Raw genomic sequence first — 27,842 nt, 5'->3', positions numbered from 1 at the left:
TGAGAAAAACGTTCCGTGATTTCTTCACCTCTCCTCTGGACGCTCAGGAAGGCGCAGCCGATGTGGCTCCATGTGGCTGCCATGGGGCCATCGGGGGTGACACAGCCCAGCGCTCCCCGGGATGAGGGCTGGGTTAAGTGCTCCGCGCTCCCCAACCTGCGCGCTTCTGCAGAACCCAGCAGCGCCAACAGCTGCCATGCAGCAGACACACAGCTCTGGAGAAGCTGCCAAGCATCTCCTCACAATATGGTTTGCAAAGGATTGGATTTTTAGTTCTTTTTTTTTTATTTTAATAATGAGATTAGAACTGGTAGAAGTGTCCCCCTGGTTTCTGTACGGGCTGCTGCAACAAGCAGCCTGCTGTCTGGACAGCACAGCTTCCAAAGCCTAAACGTTCCTCCCTATGTTTCATTAATTTAGCAAAACTGCTTGGAAGGATGAATCATTTTACTCCCCTTATGTTTTCATTTTAGCAACAAGCAATGTAATTGTCTTGTCTAAAGGAAAATAGAACTGGAAGGAAACTCGGGGAGGAAACCCACAGGCGCATTCCAAGTGCACGGCTGTGACACATCACTCAGAGCCTAACGTGGGCCATCTTCCTGCCCAGACAGAAAGCCACAAGGATGCAGCGAAGCACAGAATGTTTAATCTAAGGCTGAGCACATTGTCTGGAAGAAGCCATTAAAACCTGCTCTGGGCTGATGTGTAATTGCTGATACAGTCTTGGCCTATCTTTGACACGTGCCTTCCCTGTAACGTCTCATAATTTAAGGAGCAAAAATGCTTTTGAATGCTTTTGACTGTAGAAATGTGAAAGCAGCTTCTTCTAAAAGCCAGTGAGATCCCAAGTGGGGCCAGGAAGCCACTTGAGTTGTGCACCATAAACATTTCCATGATGCAAATTAATAAGTCTCTCTGAGGCTTGGGAAGTGTGCCACATGCAGCATTTCTGAGGCCATCGCTCTTTTATCTAAGTTGTTTTCTTCCTTTCTCCTTGCCTCACTCCCTGACAGGTTTGAAATTTTCAGCATCACAACTGCAGCCCGGCTTGTTGAGCTGCACATCAAGAGAGGTTTATACGTACGTGAGAAATGCGAACAGAGATAAAAATAGTTATTAACTCACTTTTGGAATACTGAGCAAATAAGACGGGTGTGCTCCAGCAAAGGAACGGGCTCCAACCATCGCTGCCCACATCGCGCAGTGCTGCTGCCTGCAGGGCTGCCCCTCGCAGAGCCCTCTGTTGCCCAGGGCCATGGGAGCAGTGCCCACCCCAGGGCCCACCCAGGGACTCCCACCTGCCTACAGCCACACGGCCTGGCTCTCACTGAGATCCAAACTGTTCCTCAGAGGCCATCCCAGCTTGCTGCAAGCACTGCCAAGGGGCAGGGAGCAGCAACGTGACCAAATGAGACCGCCTTGGATTGCCACTTGTTCTCCTTTGCTTTGCACCATTCACTCTGGCAAGTATCTGAGGTAGAATGCGCAAGAGTTTCTCTCCATGCCAGTAAATGTTAGAGGAGAAGCTGGAAAATGGCGCTGGGTGACAAGGCAGAGTGCAGCAAGGTGCTGGGGTGAGACCTGCAGCCGTGGCCAGCAGAGAGCAGTGCCAACAGTGCACACTGACAGCCATGCATGCACAGCTCTGCAGTGCTGGTGCCACGCTTGGGAGAGATTTTAGCTAAGCACAGGAAGAGCAGGCCCAGCCCAGGTGCTCACCTGCTGCACGGAATGTACCTGTGATGTCAAAATGCACCTTACTACAATCAGAGACCTTCAGACCTCACAGTAAGGATGCTAAAATGCTCCAGCTACTTCAGCAATTACTGCAACATATTTTCAGGCAGTTTTTAAGGGCATTAGTGAGATAAAATGAAGAAAAGAAATATTGCCTTTAAAAGGAATGTTAAACATGCACCTTATCATCCAGCCACTTTATTTTAATGAGGTTTGCTTTACTTCTCCTGGTATTTGCTTTGTCACACGGTGCAAGTCTCTGAGTGTTTCCACAGGCACCAATGACTTTGCAGGGCTGTGTGGGCAACACTGCAGCTCTCGTGCCCCAGCTCACTAGGCAATGAAGCCTCAGCTTTCATTGCACAAAGCTGTGAGTCCTGCAGATCAGAGGCGTTAGAAAGGAGCTGTGTGCCCATCCCTGAAGTGGAAATGCAGCTACAGGGTTTTATTTATGGGGATATTAAATATGCAACAATCATTCCCCAACATCAGAGTAATAAACATCCCTGCTCCATCTGATCTGAAATCAGCAAGCGTGCTTCTCGCGTTCACAGAGAGAGAGACACAATGCTAAATTATTTATGCTTTGTATATGAACAAATATAGAGAAATAAGTTAATTTGGTACAATTCAGCAGAGCAGATTCAGCAGAGCAGATTCAGGGCAGATTATTGTACACCCTTCAGTCAGACCACACTCCTTTCTGTAAACAATTGTTTCTCCTCCAGAGAAGTGGGTTAAAGAATGCTAATTAAGGAATGGGCAGAAACATTTCTGAGAAGTTTTATTTAGATCTGAGTACACGTGGAGCGCTGCCACCCCTTCAGATCAACAGCATTCACTGAGATATAACAGCAGAAGAAGTGGAAGAAAAAAGGAAATAGAGCCATTCTGCTCCTCTTAGCACTTCTCCCTATCACCAGTCACACTCAGCACATCTCCTTAAGGCAGTGTCTGTCCACCCCAGCTGTGCAATGTACACTGCTGCCCCGTTATTACAGAGTGGAAATAATATTGCAGGTGGCAGCCAGCAGTCACCAGGATGTCACAGGGACTATAAAACGCCGTGTCCAAACACTGGGCATTTCTGGGGACAGGCAGCAGCTGCAGCACCTGCTCTGTGCCCACGTGGCAACTTTCAGCTCTGCCAGAGCAGTCCCAGCCCAGGCATGGACAGGTCTCTGAGCACTGTCACTGCCTGTGACACGGGCTGGGGGTTACAGGGCAGTGGGTGACACAGCGGCAGAGCCAAGATGCTGCTCCCAGTGCAGCCCCTGCCTGCAGGACGAGGCAAGCCATTGCAAGGAGAGCCCCCCAAAATGGAAATCCAGTGTTTTCATTGTACCTGCTCTGGTTTCTTTATGTTTTATTCAACATTTTCCTGCCTGTATAAAAGGCTGTAAATACCAGCAGGTTAATGAACTATTATAATCATTATGGCTATTAAGCAGGGAGGGCTGTGAAGTTTCGGGGCTGTGCAACCCTGCAGTGCTACAGAACCAGCAACCTTCATTCCCAGCCCCTGCATCAGAAGCATGGGAGAAGTTCTCCAAACTGGGCCCTGATGGCAGCCCTGTGTCCCAGCACTGATGGATATTAAGCACCCCAGAAAACTCAGCCATTAAATTAATTAAAGATACTCCACAGCTGCACGGAGACCTTCCTACTCTTCATATAAACGCAGGATTGCTATTACCCCTTCCATGCTGCCCAGAGGCTTATGGCAGTATAAGCCAAGGGTTTGCTGTACGCCACAGTCTCTTCCAGCCTGACAGGAAGGAAAATCCTGCTGTGGTGCAGCTGCAGGAGGAATAACAGGAATTCTGGGACAGAAATCCCTTTGAGACCGATTTCTCAGCAGCCACAACAAGCCCTCTGTTACACACGTGTGCGTGCATGTGATGGTGAAGGGGATGAGATGAGAAAGAAGGGATGAAAACCATCCTTCAATTTCTCAAGAGTTTAACTTAAATCCTTCATTCTGAGCATAAGACCCAAATCAGGCTCAAGGAAAGAAAAACTTAATTAATCAGAGGTAGCCAAGTTCAAAGGGCGGTTGGGGTCAGCTTTAGGGCTCCTTCATTTTGGGGGTGCAGGGTCTGTGGGTAATCCCTGCCTGCTGCCAATGACAGCTATAGGTGCCTGCTATGTGCTGACAGCAATTAAATGCAAAGGTCTCCTTTCCTTCCACTCATCCTTTTAAAGCTGAATGTTGGCACTGAAATGTACCTGAGGTCCACATACAGCACAAGGATTTAGAATCACGCTCAGCCCAGTGGCACTGTGCGCAGTTCCCTGCGGGCCCCTGGGGCATAGAAGAGATGGGTGGATGTCACTGCAGGTCATAGAACCATAGAATGACCTGGGTTGAAAAAGACCATAGTTTCAGTTTCAACCCCCCTGCTATGTGCAAGGTCACCAGCCACCAGACCAGGCTGCCCAGAGCCACATCCAGCCTGGCCCTGAATGCCTCCAGGGGCGATGCACCCAGGTCATGCTCAGTGTGCTCATCCCAGGACAGGGCTGGGCCAGCAGGGCTGCACACCGCACAACATGGGTGGGAGAAAGGTGAGAGCTGCTGGGGCTGCAGAGCAGTGCTGGTGGAACATTGGCTGAAATTGGCTGTGAATGGATTCAGATTGAAAACTAGGAGAGGGCTTCCAACCAGCAGAGAAATGAAATTTGGGGTTGGCCTTCCAGGGCGGGGAGACTGCAGGAGCAAACCTTGTTGAGGTTAAGATGGAGAAAATATGGCTAGGAAGAATATTCTAAGAGCTGGGTGCACCAGAACAGCCTGCACCTGCTGACCAAAGGTCCTTCTGCTCATAGCGCACGTGGCCCTGCCGGCGTCGCCGTTTCCTCCCAGAGGCACAGCCACACCTGAAGCCCTTCCCAGCGGGTGGCACAGAAGGACGAGCTGTGACAACAGTGCCCAGCACTGCTCTGGCCGCTGCAGCAGCCCTGCCTGTGCCCACGGCTGCCCCAAAACCCACATCTCCCAAATACACACAGCCAGACCTGGGTGGGAGCTCTACCCCATGCCCAAACAGGAAAGCCAGCATTTACTTCCTTCATCTCTACACGAAGTATCTCATTTCAATTTAATTTCACAGTTGTAATGGATTTTTCAAAAATATTCAAGAACATATTTACTTTCCAACATCTTATTTCCTTTCACATTTGAAAAAAACTTTCTATCTAATCCCTCAAGTCATCCCACAGTCTGAATAATTTCAGGTTTTTAATCAATAGCTGTCAGACTTGTCAAATTACTTTAGGGACCACAAAGCAATTTTTAAACATTCATAAACCCTCGTAGAACAGTTAAGTGCACTGAATTTTAAAAGAAAGACGAACTGAATAACACTGATCAAATAGGATTATATTCTGGCAAATTATAAATTAGTTTTTTATGAATCATCTCACAGCTACTTATGTAGTGTCAGGCTTCTACTACTGCAGGGGAGAGAAGTGACTGCTCACCTTGTGACGAAGGAGACTTTTTTTGCTTCTGAGCCTACTGAGCAGGAGCAGGGAGCACGGAGCAAGGAGCAAGGAGCATGGAGCAACGCTTAAGGCATTTTCCTGCTGTCCTTAGGAAGAGAAGCTCCACTGTGCAGCTGGCTGCCCGGGGCTCTCTACCTTGTCCTGCTGCCTCAGCCAGGAGTGGCCAAATTGCGGCTCCAAAGCTGAATCCTGGCTGCTGGCCCCTTCCCAGCCCAGCCTTTGCTTCCCAGTGTGCTGCTGGCACGCAGATCTGTCTGGCATGTCAGTCTAGAAATGATGGTCGCCAAAAGTTCTCAATTTGTCGGACAAAGACCATCTGGAGCCACAGTGCAGCTCAAACCATTTATGGGGAAGATTTTCCACGTTGCACAAAGGCAAACTATCAGCTGAATGCAGAGTGTGCTGCTGTCTGTTCTGCGCTTGTTGTAGGAACAAAGAGACTGAGAATGTCTGAAGAAGTCAAACGTGTTTATCCAGCAGCGGCTTTACACACAACAGTCCCACCTCATCATCACAGCATCCTTCCTAAATTTGAGGGATGTGGCTTGCATAGGGGAAAAGAAAGGAGCTTCATAGCTCCACCAAGAATGTTGGAAGCCCTCCAGGAAAAAGTACAGCTCAGATCAAAGAGAGGGTGAGGGATGATCAGGAGGAAGGAACGCTTCAGCTGGCCGCATACAGACTAACAGCCCAGACCCCGTGCCCTGCTGCTCACAGCCAAACTCTTGCCCTGTCCCTGAGCCGCCCCACCACTCCTCACCCTCACTGACTGGGCAGCACCTCCTGCTGCTGCTGAGCCCTATGGGGAGAGAAGGTATTTCACCCCTGCTGTGGGTGCACCATGAGACCAGGGCAGCTCCCGTTCCTGGAGACCAGAGGGGGGAGGGAACAGGGGTTCAAGCAGAAGGCACTGTGCTGCTGGGGACAGCGGGAGGGGAGGCACTGCTGCCCCGTGAGGTGCAGAGCCCCACACAGACACGGCTGTGAGTCAGAGCACAGCCCCCAGGTCCTGCTTTGGAAGGGCTCGTGTCAGCCCACGCTGTGTCCCACCGCTGGATGTCCCCTTACAGCTCCCAGAGCTCCAGCACACACAGGTTTGGGTGTTCTCAGCACTGCCCGCTCTGCCTGCGAGGCTCCCCACCCTGCCGCTTTGTGAGGCAAAAAGGGCTGCATCTGCTGCAAGTGTCCTTTGCCAGAGATGTGCAATTCTATACATAAAGCCCCTTAATACCGAACAGTGACTGCTTTTAGCCTTTACATTGGTATCTCAGAGGATTTTTGCTGTTGCTATCTTAATCAGTGCAGTACTGACAGCAACAGGAGAGATCCCACCGCACACAGCCCCATCTCTGGATGCTCACAGCTCACAGCTGTTGTTTGCACGCCCAGGCTCAGATGCCATGGAGCAGGAGGTCAGTGAGCACAGCTCTGGGCACCCATCCAACCCAGCTCTGACACTGCTGCCATACCCGGCCCAGTGCTCCGGGAGCTGAACCTGCACAGGCTTTGGGAAACGCCATTCCAGGAGCACAGGTGTCAGCACCTGCCCAGTATGAGCCTGGAAATAACTAAGAGAGGCAGCGCAGGGCTGGAGATACAAAGGGAAGGAGAGAGGATGAGCTGATGGATAATGCAAGCAAGAGGGAAATGTGGGGCTGTCTGAGCGATTCGCAGTAACAGGACCTGCTTTTTTATGCACTTCAATTTGAGAAGCATAAATATTTTTCAACAAGGACATTTCAGCGAGTTCATCGGTTTGTAAGGCTTTGTGGGTCCATCCTGCCAGCCCGCACCCAGCGGAAGGCTGTTATTCTCTTTCAGCTTTCTCAGTATTTAGTTTATTGCTAACTGTTTGCCCAGTGAACTAGAAAACCAAATATATCCAAGCACTCTGCGCTAGCACGCAGATGCTCATACAAACATGTGTGCAGTGACATGCATCGAGTGTCCTGGGCCACAAAGCAGAACTGCAAGATGTAAATACAGTAAGGAACGGGGCAGGGCTCCAACCAGGTCGGCTCATGGAGCAAATTTCTTCTAACCAAAGTGATTAACCCCCAAATTGCACTTGATAAGGATTCAAGCATTGCATTACTCTGAAATAGTAATAATAATAAAATCAGAGTGCTTTTTGTCATGAGATAGCCTGCCTGGGGAATTGTGAAAGGATATTTAATTACAGGGCTGTTTCATTAAATGTAAAAATTAAACCAAAGACAAGAGGGTGTGATTTTGGGAAGGGAAAAAAAAAAAGCAGTAACATAATGAACAAGAGGGATCCATACAGCATGCAAACTGACAGAGAACACGTCACAGGAGGAATAGGGCTTCCCACATTCAGGGGAAGAGAGATGCCCGGGAGCAGCAGCAGCCCTGAGCCCCACGGCCTCTCCACCCCACACCTGGGGCTGCAGATTCCAGCACAGCCCACCCTGCTCCGTGTGTCTGGGCACACCAGCACTGCTTTTGCTTGAAGTGACCCCAATCCCAAACCATTTTGCGTTCTCCTTTCCTTTTACCTTTTGAGACCTCCCCATACAAACAGCTGGTGTGCAGGTGTGGGTCTGCTCAGCACACAGCAAAGCAGGCCGGGCTGCCCTACACGCTTGGCTGTAACTCAGGGAATTAATTACTGAACAACATTACTTATCACAGGGGCACCGCCAATACGAAAACCACTCAATGTAAAAATCACCCGGGTGGCACGAGCCTGGCACTGCTTTCCCAACAGAAAGCCACGCAGTCAGCCACAGCCAGAGAGGAGCTGATGGAACCAAATATTTTCCAGCTGACCAGAGGGAGAGAAACCATAAAATGCAATAGGAAAGCTCACACAAGGACACTGAAGGTGGATGGCAAGCTGGCTCAGGTGCCCTGTGTGTGGCTCCAGAAGGGCAGTGCAGATCTGGGGCAGCAGCTGCGTCCCCCACTCCCTGGCCCCACTGCAGGGCTGTGTCCCAATGCACCAAGCATGGAACTCCAGGCACAGTGCTGGGATGTGCTGCTCATCTCTGCTGAGTGCTGCAGCAGCTCAGCCTGTGCCTCAGGCACTGCATGGTGGTCTGACACACCAGGAACTGGGAATAGTGCAGGAGCACCACTCTGCAGGGAGGGATTGGAGCGGGTCAACCTTCACCCACTGCAGTCCCAGATGGGGTGGGAGGGAGAGAAGAAACACAGAACTGAAAGGCTCAGATCTGTCTGAACGCTTTGGGTTTCTGTTATCTCCAGCTGCGCCTTCCCAGATATGAGCTCACACCTGCCCATGCATTGTCTTAAAATAGATGGTGCCGCTTCCAGAGTGTGTGTGCTGTATTTCCAAAAGTGGAAATTTCACGAATATGAGAAAAACAAAATACATCCTGAATGAATATTAACACCACTACCGGCCCCCAAAGCGCTCCCTGCAGTGCTGTTATTGCTGAGCACACCCTGCAGCCATCTCATCTCTGCCAGCACCGGCTGCTGCCCGGAGCCCAGCGGCAGGACCGGCACTAATGGGCCCCGCACCCAGCCAGGCTCTGCCAGCGCTGCTGCTAATGGCCACAGACACCCTGTGCTTTAAAACACCAAAGTGCTTTTCACAGCTGAGCAAGTCCAGTCAGGCGGGCTTACAGCTCTATCAGCAAGCACGACAGAGAAACCAGCCGCTTCCTTCCTACACGCGATGCCTTTCGATGTCTTTAGAAGGATGTTCTGAACAGAGATCAGCATACACATAGGAGCACAAATACATACAAATTGAGTTATATTTTTCCCGAGATAAGGAAGATAACCTTCTAACCACAAAGACACTGCTGGGGCTCAGAGCCCTGGAAGCAGTGCCCACATGCAGCACACAGCTGCCCCCCTGCTGCCCCCAGGACTCCTCCTGCTCCTCCTGGCAGGCCAGGACCACACAGGTGACCATCATTTCTCTCATTAAAGTAATCACTGTGGCTTAGGAACACAGTTCCATACAAATACCATGAGATCTGGCCTTAATAGACTCAGCTTTATAATTAACACCAACATGAGTGCCTATGAAGGCTCAGAGGTCTCTGGAGCTCCTGATCAGGGAGTAATTTTGTTTAAGGCCCAGATGTGCGGGGTGTCCCAGCGGTGCTGTGGAGGGTGCTGGGCTCAGCCCCTCCAAGGGGACATCCTGCACCAGGGGCAGCCCCCAGCCCTGCAGATCATAGGAGGCAGCAGGGCATGGAGCACAAACTGTCTGTAACCACTTCTTGACTAAGTGGGAGAAGAAGCAGAGATGGAAAATACCCTGAGGTTATATGATGGTATTTAAAAAAAAAAAAAAAAGAAGCTCCATTGAGAAACTACTGCTGGGATTTGATTTACTGTCATTCCCACTGGCATTTCTGAGAAATTTCCTCTTTATAAATAAAACATATTTTAAAGCAAAATGCCTCGCTTCTGGGTATTCTGGTGCAACCTGGTGAAGAACGCTGTGCAATATTTAGAAAATAGAGCCCAGCTGCTCTGACTGATGGGCCTCAGGTCTGCGCTGCAATCACAGCAACTGGGATCGGTGCCCCAAAGCAACAGGAACTGCACAAATATATAAAACGAGCAGAGCCACACAGGCATCATTTCAAACACAAACCACCACAGCCATCCAGTCATTCAACTTCTGCCAGCTGTGAAATGGGAATACAGTCTAGAGCTGCTACTTTGAAGAGTTGTTGGGAGACCTCATAGAAGGATGTTTTGAAAATACTACGTATGTGTTTGACTTTACTTTTCTGAGAGCATTCTCCCACACGCTGCTGGGGGCCTGACTCACCGCACAGCCTCTGGCAAGATGCTGATCTTCTCTGTCCTTTCATTCACGTTTCTCGGGCAGTATCCCCAATAAGCCTCTGGTCTCTCCAGTACGGTCTCCTGCCTCCATCAGTAGCTAATAGCTGATGTTTCAAAGGAAGGCAATCTTGTTAACAGAGGGAAAATATAGTTCCTGACCCTTGAAGGCAGGCAGGCAGAGCCCTGAAACTTTTGATTTATTCTTCCTGCTGATGTTGGTTGCTTAGCTACAAATATTCTCAATGCTCATAAAAGGCTCTCTCCCTTACTCCTCCTCACCGCTATGTTTTAGTCCAGCCATAGTTTATTTTTCCAGAAACCTAGGTGATGAGATTTCATGTTTTAGTTCCACCTAAGGTGCAGCACTCCCTCCTCCCCCCAGCACTGCATCACTACCACCAACATGGGGCAGAGGGGCCAGGTCAGAGAATCACGGCATGGCTGGGATCAGAAGATCCCTGAAGGTCACCCTGCAACACAAAGATGGGCAAAGCCAGGGCTTCCCAGCTCTGGTGTGGGAGCACTTGTAAAGAAGACATGAGAAAGGGAGGAAAACAAACAGTAAGCAATAAGTCTAAGAAGCACGCTGAGCCTGCAGCTAACAGCAACCCATGGCAGCTCACTCCATGGATCCACCAAGGTAACACCAAGTAAGCTGGTGGGTCTGGCATGCTAAGGGGCGAGACATACAGAGCATATGGCAATGTCCCCTCCCCTGCACACCTCCCTGTCCCCAGTCCCTTTGCCCATGTCCCCAGCTGCTGGCAGAACACGGCTCCAACCACTGCTCCCTCCTCCGTGGGGCTGCAGTAACATACAGCACCGGCCGGTGCCGGATCCATCTCCCACTCCATCTCCCACCCCGCAGTGTGTTTGTGTGCTGGACAGGAAGAGGCCCTCAACAGGTGCCATGAGTCAGGAGGAAACAATAGCCCGGCCTCACAGGGATGAATAAAATGACTGCAAAAACAATAACCCTGCAGAGCCGCCCCTACAACACAAAGAGCAGCTCCGGGTTGGAGCACTGGGACAATTGTGAGCACCAGCTGTTGGGAATGGGAGGGCAGCAGAATTCAGTCGGGTTTTTTCCTGTCTGCTGAAATTAGGAAACAATGACCAAAGCCCCTCCTGGCAGGGCAGGAAGTGGCCAATGGGAGCATGGGGGGTCAACACCCCCAGCCCTGCCGGGCAGGGAGCAGCGCCAGCAGCTGAGGTGCTCCCCAGGATGATGCACAGTGCTGAGGGCTCCTGTTTGAAAAACGCTTTGAGATCCCTTTACTAGACACCACCAACAGAGATGTCTGAATTATATCAAATGTTAAAAGTGTTTGTGCTTCCACCACACAATGCCCTCTCTACTTTGTATTTCAGAAGTCAGGCATAGCTGTTTTTGTACAGACAGACGGGTGGATGCAATTTCATACAGCAGGACGGGGGATGCTATGCAGAGCTCAGGGAAACGGGTGTCAGCTGACTTGACAATGCTATCAGCACAGGAGCCAAGAGCCAATTTTAACTCATTTTGCTGTTGCACAGCCCCTTTAAAGGACCTGGGAGCAGAGCTGGGCCATGGTTTGTTGCTCTGTGTAAGCATGGCAATGAAGAAATAGAGCTGAAGGCAAAGATCTTCTGCTCAGCCCAAACTGTACAGCAGATCACTGTGACCCCAAAATTACTGGATAGGAAGCAACAGGCGAAGCCATGCTGTCACAGTCTGGTGACTGAATGCTGGAGCAACTTGAGCAGCAGAAAGCACCTTTTGGGCCAGCAGTGCCTCATGTTAGGTGAGCGGACAGCAGAGCACGCAGCAGCACTGGCAGTCAAGGGGCTCCTTATCAGAGCTGTTTTCTAACTAACAACCTCACAGCGATGCCAAGAGAGAACCAGAAAGCTCCCAGTCAGCACCGCATTGCAATCAGTGATTAATCTGTTGCAAGACACTTTGCTTGCTGTACATGACAGAGCTCATAAATTCTCATTTTTATTGATGTTGTCCTGGCCGAGGGGGCATGCTGGAAGAGGCTGCTGTGCTGCAGGCACCCTGCAGAGCTCCTGGGACTGCTGGAGCAGCACAGGCAGCCGCAGCCATCAGTACCTCAGGACTGGGATGGCCACGATTCACCATAGATGTGGGCTTATCACCCACTGCCTCCATGCTCACAAAGCCTTCCCAGAAGAAGCTCCATCGGGACATGAGCCTCAGAGCTCTGCGAGGCCTGTGGCCCTCAATGTAAGGAAACAAGGCCTCCTGCTAGCAGAGCTCTGCACCCTGGCTGGGAGCATCCTGCTCCCACATGGCAGGCAATCTGGCACTGCCCTCTCTTGGTGGGTTCTACAGAATTTGATGCTCTATGCTCTACTTGTGCCCACCATCAGGAGACACGAGGAGGACCATGGGCTCACCAGTCCTGTCTACTGTCCTCACTATTTAGGTATGTTCTTTGCACCACTCCTGCAGACCGCAGCACCTCACATCTAAAATTAGGACTGAATGAGGCAGTGGCTTTGTGTTTTACTATCACAGGTGATACAACACTTCTCTGAACAGCTCTTCCCAACACAAATGACAACTGTGTTGTACGTTGTTAAATCTGTCATCAAACTGCAAGTCTCAAATGGTGCAAGTCAAAGAGAAGCAAAGGAGGGGAGTGATTCTGTACAATGCCCAGGGGAGCTGAAGGAGCTTTTCAAATAAGAAAAGGTGGTTTTCCTGTCACTTTCAGCAGAAGGAAGCTCTCAAAATTACGGAGTGCTTTCTCATCCCACTCACTATCTTCCCAGCTTCCTGAATATGCACCCTAGGGCCACGGGAGCCTGGGAGCAGCTGTGATGACAGCCCAGGCACGCAGTGGCCATGGCTCGGACATGCTGCAGCAGCACAGCCCCATGCAGAAGCTCACCAGGAGTTTTCCCTGCTGCCCTCTGCTCACACCTCTCCACTCACATCTCCCTGCTCTAAGCCTGCTGCTAACGAGGCCCAGCAGGTCCCTGAGCCTCCCAGGTTCAGGAGCTGTCCTCCTCTCTGGGCACTGCTGTCACGCTCTTGGATGGCCCCTACCTTCAGCTGTTGTGGAGCTGGAGACACAAAGAAGCAAGGAGAGTCACATCAGTTCACCTCTGAACATTAACACAACCATTAGATACCGTTTGCTACATTAAGCTACAGTTTGTTGGGAACAAGTGCAGGTGCAGCCTTGCCCTTCCCCCCATGGCATATCACCTTCCTCATCCCGCCGCCACCCCCGGTCCTAGCAGACGAGGTCACTGCTGTGGCTCTGCGTACCTGCTCCCAGATGCACATATTCATACACCGTTTTCCAGCTGTGATAATTATTTGCTGAATAGTGAATGGTCCAAAGGTCAAAGGGGGTTCTGCTGCTGTTTAAGGTATGGCGAGCGCTGCCTGTCACCCTGCTGCTTCTGGGAATAAAGAGATGGGAGGGAGCAACGTGCCTGCAGCCTGATGAGGACACAGATGCTTGCCAGACTTCAACCTGAAATACTTTCCTTCTTTCCTTTCCAACAAAACCCTTTTCCGCCTGGTGCAGGAGGAGCGGAGCAGACAATTGGAGGGGAAGTGGGGAGCGACCAACGATGGGGGAGGAGAGCGAGGGAGAGAAAGGCGCCGGGCTCCTTCAGCCCCAAACAGAACGCGAGAAACAAACTGCTGGAGGGGTGAGTAACAAAGACAGCTTTCAAACCCGTGCCAGGGTTGTGCCTTTCAAGTTCACAGCGCAGACATCGGGAAAGGACATTCAGTTTCACAAATTACATAAGTTTTAGTACATCTCCCTTTAAAGTTTGCTATGCTGCACTCTCACCACGTACACAGCCGCCCACACGCACCCAGGCTGCTTGCAAACACACCCTGCCCCAATCCTTTTTTACAACAGCAGTTCCTTTTTTACAACCACGCAGAATTTCCAAGTTCTCCCCAAGCAATCTGAGCAGTCAGTCAATCCCCACGACCAACCCCTTCCACAAGAGCAGGTGTGCCATTCAAGCAAACCCCTTTGCTGCTGGACCCCCTCACCTTTCTTCCCTCCCCACCACCACCTGCACAGCTGCCCCTCAGCCCAGAAGAGCCGCGCTGACGGCTGAAGCCCGGCAATGTGCGCGATGCTGTGGTCCCGGCGGTCCCCAGCAGCTGAAAGAATGCACTGGAAAGTCAGGTTTGTCCATATCCGCTCGCTGTCCCGTTTTAGAAAAGCAGCGGATGGACAACAAGGATATTCAAAGGTCCAGCTTCTCAAATCTGGATCAGCCACGTCCAAAGCGAGGCCACCAAAGTGCTGGAAGTACCTCAGCGCCAATGTCATGCAGCAGCCCCAGCGAGTGCCCAAACGAAAGGTGAGCAGACGACTTACCCCAGCCACCACGGGGTACAGCAATAAGCTCAGGGCACAGCAATAAGTTCAGCGCAGAGCCGCAGGCTGCGCTCCGCGGGCGCTCAGCTCCGCCGCCGGCAGCACGCAGCCATTCCCGGCGGTGCCCTCTGCAGGACTGCAGTGAGGGGCTGCTCGCGGAGCTGCGCGCCTTCCGCTGCAGCGATAGCGCGATTATTGAAGTAAACCGCTATTGCCCTCTGTGGAGGGCGGGGGAGGGAAGCTCGGCCCCTTCCCTTCCTTTGTAATTCAAACCCTTCCTTGAAGCGGCTCTGGAGGAGGCATCTGCTCCGGCCTTTCCCGCTGCCCGCAGGTGCTGGCGGCCGGCCAGGCTGAGCGCACCGCACCGCTCTCGGGTTTACCCGACAAAGCAGCGCCTTCCTCATTAAACTTCATCTAGCGTGCTCCTCTCTCCTGTATAATTAGTGCAGTACAGCAAACATGCAGGTAAGAAGGGAGCCTCAGTACGCACAAGCTCCCATCTCCTTCCCTCAGCAGCAGCTCCCAGCTGCTTCCAAGGCATTCCCCATGCTGCAGCCCCCCGGAAGCACCTGGCCGGGCACTGTGGGCACCGTCCCCTGCTGTGCCTGGGATGTCAGCCCTGACCCCATTGCTGCCAGCCGTGGCCTCAGGAGCCGGGCAGCGCCGCACTTATCACTTCTCAAAGGCTGTTCATCTCAAAGGCTGAAAGTACAAATGCCGCTGGCTCAGCTTACAGCCACCTTCCATTGGTACTCACAGTTCACACCTGAAATTATAAAAAAGTCCGGGCATGCAGGAATACATCCACAGTGCAGCATACGGAATTGAAGGACATCTCCCTCAAATGCTCTTGAAATCTACACTGCTATCATTAGCCACAGCCGTGTGATAATAAACTGGAGTCCCTGACAGCAGTGAACGTACCCCATCTCCCCACGCTCCAGTCCCACAATGCTGCGCAGTGCCCTGGCAGGCAGCCCCACTCCAACAGGTTTTCCTTCACTCCGTCAATCAGAAATTTCCAGTGAATTTCAGAAATAAAAACCATGAATATTTTGGGTGAGTTCCCACAGCTCCCTGTGCCTCTCCCCTTCCTCACACACAAGCTGCTCAAGGCAGTGCTTTTCACGCCCTTCTGATGGCAAATGCTGCAATCTGCTGCTCCGGCGCTGAGCGCATGCAGTGGGGATGGCCGAGTTCTGCTTCACTGCACGTGCTGCTCCCAGAGCTCAGGGGAACAGGCACTGTGTGGGGATGTGCTCTTCTGCCAGGCACATTTCTTCCAAGAGAAAGTGGAAGGGCAGAATTGTTTTCTATTACATCCCTACTCCATTTCTGGACCTTCTGATGGCAGCTTGGCTGTGACCTGTGCATGACCACAACAGGCATTTCACTATCACTCCAATGCAAATAGCATCTTCCTAATCCACCAAGTGCAATTTGCACAGCTGGCATTTAGGACACAGAGCATCAGCTGCTCTCAGTCTGTTCTTGCACCAGAAATCACGACACATCCAAAACTCAGAGACAGGAAACAAAACCCTTTTTGCAATACCCACTATGAATCCTGTGTTTGCTGTCTACAGGCCAAATCCTGCTTCCCCTGAAGGCCAGCAGTTATATTCCCATTGACTTGGCAGAAGCTTTGGCTGTGCAGCAGCCATCGTGGGCTAACTGCATGCCACCCATTTCCCATTTTCCTGCTCACACCGGCTCCAGGTTGGACAGCATCAGACACCCACAGCCTTAAGGCAAATATTAAATGAAATGATTAAGACATGGACAGTCAAAGTTGAGACTGTTCAAAAAGAGGAGCAGGACAAACAGGACCCAAAAATCATGACATGAAGAGCTTGTTTTTCTTCTGTGTTACACTGGAGTAAATTCAAACTAGTTCTGCTCATTTATTCTCTATATACATGTAGCATAATAAAATAAGAACTGACCCAGCACCAAATATTCCCTGTTCTGGGAATGGTTCCCAGCTGCTAGCACCACAGAAGGTCCAGCAGAGCCTGGGAGAATGAATCCATGTGCACACTTATCTCTTCATTTCAGACCATTCATCACTCTTTGCCTGGAAGCAACAGTTAATTTACAATAACTCAATGTCAAGATGGCAGTTTAAAATCCTCCTGAGCATTGCCCTAGGAGAAGATTTTGTCCTGGCTCTCTGCAGCTGCTGTGGATTCAGCTGAGCCTCAAATCTTTAAGTCACTTAGTTTTAGAGCACAACAGAAACAAAGGAGGAGAGAAGACCTGCCAGGCTGCAGTGAGTGTGTGCCCAAAGCCACCGAGGGATCATCTCTCTCCAGTACATTCCTTTGGGACTTCAGCAGTCACATAAATTAGAGTTGGAAATGAAGAACGTGGCCAATCAGAAACCCTGTGTGCAATGGAGGTTATTCCCTATGGTTTACTGTTTTCTCCAGACTAGACTTAGATAACATGCAAATCTTACTCAGAGGAGGGAATACTTCCAGCCGGAGCAGAGGAGAAGGATGTGCCCTGGGCTAACATCACAGCGTGCAGCTTTCTGAAGGGGCCATGACCTGCCCCTTGCATCCTGCACATGGAGATCTGGGTCCAACCCCAGGCCCTGAACAGCACTCCCTGCACACAGTGCCCCACACCCCTCACTCTGCTTCTTTCTCCCTCACCTTAGCTTGGATGTGGCTTCATCTTTTTGCTTTAAGGACTTTGCTTATGATGTTTTGCTAGCACGAAAGTCCTTGCCACTGATTGTCCTTTTATCAAGGACAATGTGCATACAATGTTTTGAAAGCAGTCATTCTAAAACCTTCAGGTAGTGCTGCAGACAACAGCTGACACACCATCTATGTAAATCAGAAGGTGTCTAAAGAGGGTGTTTACAAGCAGAATGCTGCTAAGAGTCTGCCTTGGTTGCAGATAACAAGGCTGAGACAATGACAGATCTCCTTCCCCTCGCAGCCAAGAGCAGCTCCCTCTGATTGGCTTCGCTGTGTTTATCCAGGATGCTGGGAGAGAGCAGGCACCAAATATGCAATTAATTGGCAGTTTGCAGGAGCATAGTGCCTAAAGATAAACAGAGTGGGTGATCATGTCGTATGTAAAATGGCTGAGTGCTGCAGATGTAGCGTTGACCCAGTTTAAAAAAAAAAAAGGCATTTTCTTTTGTTCTCTTGAAAAATAATTGTATTCCAATGAGCACTTTGTTGCACAGTCCCTCTGGCCTTTGAGCATTTCGTGTGTGTAAGCCATTCCATGTTCTTCCTTAATCTGGAAGTACTTAGTAAATTAAGAATTTGCTGAAAACTTTTCCTGCTGACATCAGTTGAACACTTCACCGATTCACACTGTTGTGTGTGGCAGCAGACGAGTGCCTTGCAATGTGGCATTAATGGCCTTCACTCTGCACAGGGGGTGTTTTGCAAGTAGGAAAATACAAGAAGTCATTGGGAAAAAAAGCACAAAGATGACACAAAGTCCAGAGTTGGGTAAGGAAAGAAAGAAAACAGAAGGAGGGCAGGATGGTATTTGGGAGCTCAAGACACATACTGGAGAAAACAGCTGAGGCTGGAAAGGGGAGGGAAGGCCGAGGTGATGCTGGGGAGCTTGAGAGCCTTAAGAAAGGGTACATGTGCCATGAGAGCAGCACGAACTTCTGAAAGGAATGCAAGGCACACGTACTGAACAGTGAGAGGATGCATTAAGAAATGTCCTAGATGATGACTTCTAGACTCCGCGCCCTGTAAAGCAAAGCAGAGGCCCACGCAGCTACGCACACCAGCGTGGGCAATGGAAATCGATGCCCTCACAGGACAAAAGGACACTCATCTCTCTTCCTTTTATATTTAGTGCTCTAAAACAAAACTAAAGCATGAGACAAATCTCTCACTTTGTTTTATCACAACCACACTGACACGAACAGCACTGTTTGGATGGAGCAAGACAGCAAGTCATGAGCTGGCAGCTGCACTGCTGGGGCCAACACACACAGATTGCATCTGCACTGGCTGATATGATGGCTTCAGAAATGCCTTCCCTGGAACTGCTGATCCCAGGGAGAGATCCGTGCAGCACACTGTGACTCTCTGCATGTACTAAGCCAGCTCCATGAGCTGTACCCACTGTTGTCCCTCCCTCTCCTCCACCATGGGCTCTTGGATGCACTGCAGGCCTGGCCCCATTGCGGTGTTGGAGTGCCCTGCAGTTCAGTCTTCCAGAAGCACGGCAAAAATTCTGCAGTTTTCTCTTAGATCAAAGTTTCTGTATTTGGGTACCTAAAATTAGCGAGCAAAACAAGTGACATTTTGTTCGGGGATGCAGAACTTCCATTGATTTTAATGGATTCAGCATCCCAGAAAAGTAGGCCGCTTATTTATGTACCTACATCAGCATTTGCTTATGCACTGACCTTATGTTTTGCAAATCATGAGACAACCGCACGCATCATTCTGTTATTCCCTTTATTTCTGTCAGCAATCTCATTTGAGAGGTGCATTTCAGCTCTAAACGTGCCTTTTAAACTTCTCTATTTAACAAAACACTTGGGCACCAGTTTAACATCTTCTGGAGAGAAGCGTTTCACCGCATCGGCACTGATAGGATTCTCCCATCCCCTTGGTTGAGACGGGGCACAAATCTCTGCTTCCCCACAAAAACTTTCTGCTCCTGCTGGGAGCAGCCTTTGGACACAGTTCTGCCCCATGTGTGCCCCCACACAGCACCAGGTCCAGCAGTGCTGCACCGCCTGCAGCAGGAGGGCTGTGAAATTCAGCCCCAATTGTGTAACACGGTTGGCAGGAAATACTAGATAAAAACTGACCAGACTTTCTGCCATTAACAACTCAGGCTAATGAATTTAAACACTCTTTGCAGAAATATTGTGATGGATATCCACAGAGTCAAAGGAAGTCCAAGAAGTGGCAGGGCAGACTGCACTCAGATCTGACTGCCAGGAAAAGTCCCCACGGCCCTCGCAGCCTGACCCTGCACCAGGGCATGCAGCACTGCGCAGAGGTTTGTCAACAAGCACTGCTTTAAATGTGCCCCGAGAGCACCCACAGAGTCAATGACCTGGCACTATCAGTGACAGTGACACAGGAGCCCAGCACGCAGCTAGCAAATCCATGGCAAATCCCTGCAGCCTATGCTGCTAGCCCCATAGCCCTGTACCCCATAGCCCTGTTCCCCACAGCCCCAGGCCATGGTTTCTCCTCTCACACTCACAGTCCCATGTTGGCAGCAGCTTCAGGAGCAGCTGTCCTTGCTCCTAGCAATGCCCTCCAGCATCAGGATACCACGTTCCTCAGCACTGTGAGCTAAAGCTGCTGAAGGAAACGTGATGCATGCCAGACTCGGGATGCCTAAAGGGAGCTGACACTGGCACTCAGATGGGAAGAATTCTTCCAACAAGGAAACCAATTAAAAAACATAACTGATACTCATACATAGCTTAGAAGGTATAAAAATCAAAACTGAAAACTGTCCTCACCCCAAAAACAGAACACATAAAAAATAGTTACTTCTGTGCAACTCAGAGTTAATTTAAAAACAAGGAAACATTCTAAAGGTCACCTGGATCTTCTGCATGTATCCATACACCTGAAAGGCAAGGCAATGGTTTCCAATTCCATGTGAGATTTTAAAGTTTATGAATGTTTCTGACCTCATTAAACCAGAGCTTCATGGGAAAAGACAAGCAGGGCAATTGGACCAGGCGAAGGATGGTTTTGTACATGGGCACAGGCTCTGCATGGTGCCAGCAGCCCCAAGGGCCCAGGGGAAGACTGAGGCTGCCCAGCACTGAGCTGCAGGGCCGTTCCACAGGGGCTGCTCACAAACCCCTGTTTGGTTGTGTCGCTCCCAACTGAATCACTGCCACTGCTTTGTTGTGTTGTTCTTGAGCTAATCTCTGCAACACCACTTTCTCAAAGTTCCTGGAGATACATTCCTATAAGACAAAGAAGACTGCAGCTACACTGACTTTAACCCCAGAGTGTCTCTAACAAATATATCAGCTGCCAGTAGCTCTGTGTAAGTGCAGAGTTTTACTGCAGTCATCGTAACAGGATCTGTCACTACGGTGTCCTCAGGATGTCATTAATAAATAATATATGAAACCACTCAGGAAGAGGGAGAAAAAATATTTCTCATGTTTTCTGGAGCACACTGAGAGGTCAATGGCAATGATGAGGAAAGAAGAAGGTGAAGGGGATGGGCTCAGGAAATGGCAGCTTTGCAGTGTCCCGGAGGTGGGCAGACGGAGCAGAGCATCCCAGGTGACCCCACAGTGTCTTAAAGAGTACATAAATGATTGGTATTCAGCTGCTTTTGCAGATCTCTCTCCTAACCCCTGCTCTTTCTCAGCTGCTTTCTGCTCCCCCTTACTCACCATAAGAAGGGAAAAGGAAACTAAGCAGGCAGAGGAATGTCCTTTTCCAAAAATCGAGCAGTGAGCTATCCTCAAAACAGCCACTGACAATTAGCTGGGAGAGAAAAAACTCCCAACCCAAAGTACAGACAAGACAAATACACGCTGCCCATTGGAGAGAAATAGCCTCATCATCATTTACCAAGCTGATGTTTTTCCCTTGCATGCCAAGCCAGCACAAGGGCAAGTGAGTTGGTTTTCATTGCCTGTGCACTTCTCAGACTATGGGAGACTCAGAGCCATCACCCAGCACTGCTGCTCAGCTCCAGCTCCCACCTCCATCCCAGCACCTCAGCCTCATCCCCTGGAGCTTTGCTGCAGCCACTTTTCTGGTTTAAAAAGTACTTATCCTGAGCATCGTGCAGCCCACATGCAGCCATGTTCTCACCCCTCGTCCACAAAGCTCAGTGACTTGCTTTAGTTTGCTGCAGCCTACAATGGGGTTTCAAAACTTGTCACACCTTTTCAAGATCCTGATCCTTTTCCTGCTCCCCACCCTCTGTTCCCCAGACTGATCCCTGGGAAGGCTGAAATCCAAATCTATCTCCTGGGCAATGATTCTCCATCACTGACAGCTCTGTGGGTGCTCAGGCACAGCTCTGGAGCTCACAGCACTCTGAACCTCCTGCACTTGGTTGGGACAAAGAGTGGAGCAGATCTGCTTTGCATCAGCTCTTCTTTGTTTGGTTTGCAGGAAGGATATTGTTTCCTAAAGGATGAATCTGTTTATTGGCTGGGGATATCTCCAGTGCATTTGGTTTTTGCTGTGAATTTGGATTAGAAGCATCTCCTTATTCCTGACAGTTGCTGGCAGCATGCTGTAAAAATATGGTTAATTAAAGTGTGACTCTGAATCCACTCGGAGGCTTACATTTTTCCTCCTCTAACATTAAATAGAGAAAGGGCCACTTAACAAAGTTGAGATCCTGATGCAGATTTCAAAGCACAGTGCAGCTTAGCTCAGCATGGTTGGGAAGTTCAACCTTCAACACTTAAAAGCTTGAAGCCCTTGGAGAGCACAGGCTTCAGCTTCTGACCAATCCCAAACACAGAAATAAACAAATAGGAGACAAACAACCAAGTGATGCTCAAAAAGGGCGTCAGCAGCAGAGCAGAAGCAGTGCTGATTGCCGGAGGGGCTCCTTCTGAGCCTGCGTGACATCTGTACCTTTGCACACAGTTCTGCCATAGAAGATGTGCAGTCCTGTGGCACTGAGATTTTCAACTCTAACAATGTATCCTGGCTTTTGCTCCGTTCCACTGAGGAGCCACTGGAAATCCTGGAAGACCTTCAGAAATGAGCAGTATAGCACTTGAAAAAGACACACAACTTCACTAAATTGAAAAATTTGAATTTCCTAACTTGGACTTAAAAGGTACTGCTGAATCTTTAATGACTGTTATAGAGATGGTTCAGCCTGAGAAGGGCTGAAGGTCTTCCTTTGAAGAAGACAAACTTAAGAAAAAAATATACAAGAAAAATGTCTGCTACATTCCAAGGTCACAGAGGGTTTCATGCAACTCTGTTCCTCCCGATTCTGACTTCCTAAACGACAGCCACTTGTTAATCCCGAGCACCTACTTGAAGCCGCAGATAATTAGCTGGGGATGGGAAACATATGCTAGACTAGAAACATATTTCTATAACAAAGAGTCGCAAGCAGCAATGTGTTGCAGATACAGATGGAAAACAGACCATTTATTTATTTTGTAAGTACTGAATTCTGATTCAATAAATACTACTTCTGAGCTTGATTAGTTTTAAGCAGTTAAGTATTGTTCAGACGGCTAACCTGGAGAAAAGGATGCGGAATGGGAAGCACTGGTTTTGTGGCAGTTGTTAGCCCACTTTTCCAAGGCAGCTCTCATCCCACTTGCTCCCCATCTTTAATCCCCACGGTCATTTCCTCTGTCTGCAGCACAGCTCAGATCGCTGCATGGGCTTCACCCAGCTCCCCTCGCCAGCAATGTTCTCCCAAGAGCTGTAATGAACAGGGCCACGTCTGGTTCGAATGCTGAATATTGTAGGAGGCAACCTGCTAGACAACGTGTCCCATTTTAATACATCCAAGCCATGAGGAGTCTCCAGCACACACAAGGCTTGGAGGCTTTAAAAATAGCAGCTGGGCTGTATGGCTGTGCGTGGTGCTGTGCAGTTGGTGCAGAGCTGCTGCCCAGGCCCCAGCGCTGTGCTCCTGCCAAGCCTGCAAGCCAGTGTAACACAAAGCAGCCATTTGCTTCTTCAGGAAATAAAAAGATCAATGATTCCCCATTGTTAGGTAAGAACAGATGAACTATGACTTTGAGCCATCAACAGAGATGGTGCAAGACCGGGAATGTAAATGTGAAATGAAGTACACAAAGTTTGAGTGAAAAGACAGTACTTACTAACACTTACAAATTTGCATGCTAAACTTATGTGGTTTCCATTGATGCTTTCTTTCTAGTTCAGGTTTTATACATTTTTCTGCATGCAGATCAAAACTAGATAAGAGCATTGTGACAAGCAGAAGGCTTAACCCAACAGAACCCCCATAACATACTATGTAAGAATCTTGGGTTCATTACTAATCCCAGCAACTGACTGGTTTATTTGCACAGCCCTGAGCACACCTGAGCACACCAGGGCTCAGCACACACTGCCCATGCTGGGCATCCTCCAGGAACTGCAGGAACTCCAACCTCCTCTGTTCTCTCTGGGGGCATTTTGACAACAGAACAAAATTAATCTCCTGACACTGTTCACTTCTTCTCATCCATCCATCCATCCATCCATCCATCCATCCATCCATCCATCCATCCATCCACTGGCAGTTTCAATAAAAAATTAAATTAGATCACTATGAAGTATTGTGTGTGCAAACAGATGTCACACCACAATATGCTATGATCAGATGGGCATTTCCTAGAAAAACAATATTTATCCGTATTTGGTAAAGAAAGAGCATCTGCTCATCCAGAACCCAAGAGACAAGTCTCCTAATGAGGTTTGGACACTGTAACCATTTCATGGACTAAACCCTGAAAAGAACTGGTTTTACTCTGGGAAACAAATACTATTTCTTCCCCTCAAGTTCTATGCTTAGCCAAACACTTCCTCTTCAATGGGTCAAACCTTGGGAAAGCCAAAACTCCTCAAACTGCAGCATCCAATGTACTGGCATGAATCAATATTTTGAGGTCAAGACCCCTCTCTAGTTTTGTCCACGAAAGACAGCATCTGAGACTCACACGAGAGAACCCAAAGAGAAAAACAAAGCACAGCACACCTCGCTAACATTTGCTCCAGAACAAATCACAGCACCCAAGTTAGGATGTTAAAAAACAGACACCAGTACATTCCTCCCTCTTTCCCCTAGATCCCTCCTTCCCCCATCAATCTCCACTCTCTCGGACCCTGGCTGGGATCCTCAGATGCTAACACAAAGCAGAAGAGACCTGTTGGGCGCTTGCCTCCTCCAGCACATCCTCAAGCACTGTCAGTAACAGGAGCGCTTTCACTGCTCCCGGGGCAGCCTGCTCCCATCGGATATACGGCGGTACCCAGGTCACTTCCTGACGCGTGGATGCCATCATCCTCCCACCTTGTGCCATGTTTATCTGTCAATTACCCGCCCTGCATTCTTTCACCTCCCCTTTGTTGACACTTTTTAAACACACAGTTATGAAATTCGCCCTCTGTTATCTTGTAGCTGACCTAGAAAACACAAGTGGTCGTGCCCTATGTTCCACTCACTGCTCAGGAACTTGCTCACATGGGGATGTTTCCCAAACACTGAATCTGACAGTGCGCAGCTCTGCACAGGACATCGGGGCCCCATCACACACCACCCCAAACGGAGCTGATCATTGCTTCAGTCTACTCCCTGCCTCCGATCTCGCTTGTTAGCCATTCCCAAAACTGACTATTTTTTTTAATTACTGTTTTCAGAGAATTGGGATTATTTTCTCTCTAAATGCATTCATCTGATTATCTCCAGGATGAAATTCATTTGGTTAATTACCATCTTTTTAATTTGTTTAAGTTTATGTTTCTATTTCCTCTGCTGTAACACCTCCCTGCGTAGCTCTGCCTGCATTTACTGAGCGTCTGACAGACTCCCATTGTGGGATACGAGCAGGAGATTTCCATAAAAACACACACCAAGCCTCGTAGGCAGAGGCAGCAGACTCACAGAGATCCAACAGGAGAGAGAAGCAGCACCAGTCTGGTGCCCACACTGCTTGGAGCTGCCCATGGAGCACAGTCCCAGCCCTGCTCCTTCTGCTGCTGTACCTCCATGATTCCCACCCTGTGGGGCAGCCCTGCACATCTGCAATGACTCTGAAATCACCGTTTTTTCAATGTGTGTAGAGGAGCACTAAAGAAAAGTAGAGAAAGAATCATATCTCATTTAGAGGATTATCCTACTTGACGGTATCTTGGATTTAGCTCCAGTTGTGATCCTTGCTCTTGTTTATGCACATTTATAGTATAGCATTTCCCCGATTCCACAGCAATTAAGTGCCTCTGTTCCAAGGAAATACTGCCAAACACTACACATCGTATCAGAATGAAGCAAAGGGAACTGCCTCTGGACCTCGACTAGCATTTTATCTCTGCCCCAAACGTAATAACAATCCTGCTTCACACCGCCGCCGCTTCAAATCTGTTCACGTAGTCCAAGCTATCCTCTGTCAGAAACAATCTGTTACAACATCTCATTAATTTGCCAAAAAAACAGCAGATTTTACCTAATGCCTAGCTTATTCTATCATCAGCTTATTACAATCCTGAAAGAGAGGTAGGTGAGCTCCAATCTCATTATCAAGATCTGAATTCCAGCCAATGACGCACCAACTGGAAGAAACCTAATATCATTTCACTAGTTTTCTAAACCTTCCTAATTGTAATAGAAGAGAACAATGGAGACATGAGGAGAAATTTCAAATATTTTGAAGCAGATGGAAAAGCCTCCCAGAGGAGAAGGTCACAGCACCCAATTAAATCACACACATGGACTTGAACTGCAAGAGCACTACTGAGCATCCAATAGCTTGGGAGAACTGCAGAGCTGCCTTTGCCAGCACCACCCCTCTCCTCATTCGGAAAGCTGTCTGCCCCTTAATGGGACACATCTCCCAACTAACTGCGTTGTTCTGCAAATTATGGGCTATACATTATTAATGGCTGAATATAAATCAATTTAGTTCACCAAGACAGTATGTATTTTATGTGGGAGATGTTTTCAAAGAAAAGCAATCAGTTGATTTGGCATTTTAAACTCCAGAAAAATAAAGAAGCTATTTCTCAGCTAAGAGGATATGTTCAAACACAAGCATATGCTCTATTTTCTGAAACTGAATTAAGATATATCATTTACTGGCTGGATATGGTATAGCTGACAGCTACTTCTGGCATCCCAACAAGTTGGACAGTTTGCTCCTATGGCTCCTAGGGGCTGCTGAAAGGGGATGGAGCAAGCAATCCGAGTCACGGATCCATCAAACGGCTGAGAGCAGAAGGGGTCTCACAGCCCCCTGGTCCCACTCCTGCTGTGGGCTGCCTGTCCCCCGGCTCTGGCTGCCCATCTGTGGTCTCGGGCACCTCCAGGGATGGGGCGCCCACAGCTCCGGGCAGCACTGATAGCATCCCATCACTTTGAAACCATGAAAAAGATCGCGCTCCCGCCTTCTTATAATCTCCCCTCAAGTACTGGAAGGCCACGATGCGATCTCCTCAGAGCATTCTCTTCTCCAATCTGAACAGCCCCGGCTCCCCATTCAGTCTCCAGAGTGGAGCTGCCCTGGCCCTCTGAGCATCCTCATGGCCCTCCCCCAGACCCTCTCTAACAGCTCCGCACCCTTCGTGTGCTGGGGGCCCCCACATAAGATCCAGGTCAGCGATTCCCCAGGCCTCAGCTGGCAGCCGGAGCTGGGCGCATCCCACAGCTGCACCCGCTGGAGGGGTTAAAGGCCCCAGCGCCGGCAGCTCCTGCCCACCCTCCCGCTCCGCGGCTGTCAGCTCAGCAGGGCTCAGCCATCTGGCTGCTCTCCTGTGGGAACACAAAGCCCTCACACCGCCAGTGTCTGAAGGGCAGTTCTGGAACACAGGGGCCGCACGGGAGGTGTGTGGGATGGGCCCCACCTCGGGGCCGTCTGTCCTCCCCCAGCTGTGTGGTGATGGTTTGACACCGAGGGCTGGGGGGGCTCTGTGAAGGTCAGCCCGTCTGTGTGGTACAGACAGCTCCACCTTACTCCATTCGTTGAGTTTCGCACATTAACACCCTGAGTGTGTTTAGCAGACAAGCCAAAGCTCGCTTGCTATGCACTTGAGTTTGCTTTCCCTCCGCTCTCCAGTAACGATTCATTTAACAGCAGCACAGCAATTAGAAAATCAATATTCCATTCAGACAGAAGCGTTTGTCTGGAGCATTACTTAAGGAACGTCTCCCACAGCCCCGCTTGGCCCAGCCCAAGGGGATGGAAGGAGGGATGCTGGTGTGAGGCAGGTGGATGGATCTGAATGCCCGCCTGGCACTTGCAAAGCATTTCAAACTAGGTATAGCCGCCTGGGTATGGCATTCCACTGATAAGCACCTCTGTGCCAGAGCATGCACATAAATACGGCGCAGGGAAGTGCAAGCTTGCTTTGTTGTTTAATATCATACCACCCACCTGAATAAAACAGAGCCTGACACGCGTCATAAGGAATTACTCCAAAAACGCAAGGCCCTTAGGCATTAAGGCCCCATTTGTACTGCAGTCGTATTAACCGAAAATAAAATAAATAAGTAACAATCATGTCTTGGCTATGAAAGGATTTTCCGTTCAGGCGCTCCCTCCATCGCCGTCCCTCGGCACGGGAAGAGCGGGGGGCAGCGGTGCAGAATGGGAATGCAAAGCAGCGACAAGCCTGCGATCACAATGGAGGAATAATGCTCTGCTGTGCTGGGATGAGTGCTGGAGCCTCACAGCACAGCCCGGCCCGCGGCTCCACTCCATATTTAGCAGCAGTGATTATTCAAGCA

At 49.6% G+C, this 27,842-nt stretch overlaps 1 protein-coding gene across 6 annotated transcripts in view; it reads right to left on the bottom strand.

Moving 5' to 3' along the window:
• Nucleotides 1-27,842, bottom strand: part of LOC125702400 (DAB2 interacting protein) — a 152,011-nt gene that overhangs the window by 50,029 nt on the left and 74,140 nt on the right. The window contains exon 1 of one of the 6 annotated variants that reach the window (XM_048965573.1): nt 14,415-14,581. The exons of the other annotated variants lie outside the window; for them this stretch is intronic. The gene's annotated coding sequence lies outside the window, so the exon portion shown is untranslated. Of the gene's footprint in view, nt 1-14,414; nt 14,582-27,842 lie in introns of those variants that run through there. 6 annotated transcript variants of the gene reach the window in all.

Source organism: Lagopus muta, chromosome 19 (genome assembly GCF_023343835.1).
Source record: "Lagopus muta isolate bLagMut1 chromosome 19, bLagMut1 primary, whole genome shotgun sequence".
Taxonomy (NCBI): Eukaryota; Metazoa; Chordata; class Aves; order Galliformes; family Phasianidae; genus Lagopus; species Lagopus muta.
This window is presented reverse-complemented; position numbering and strand designations above follow the sequence as displayed.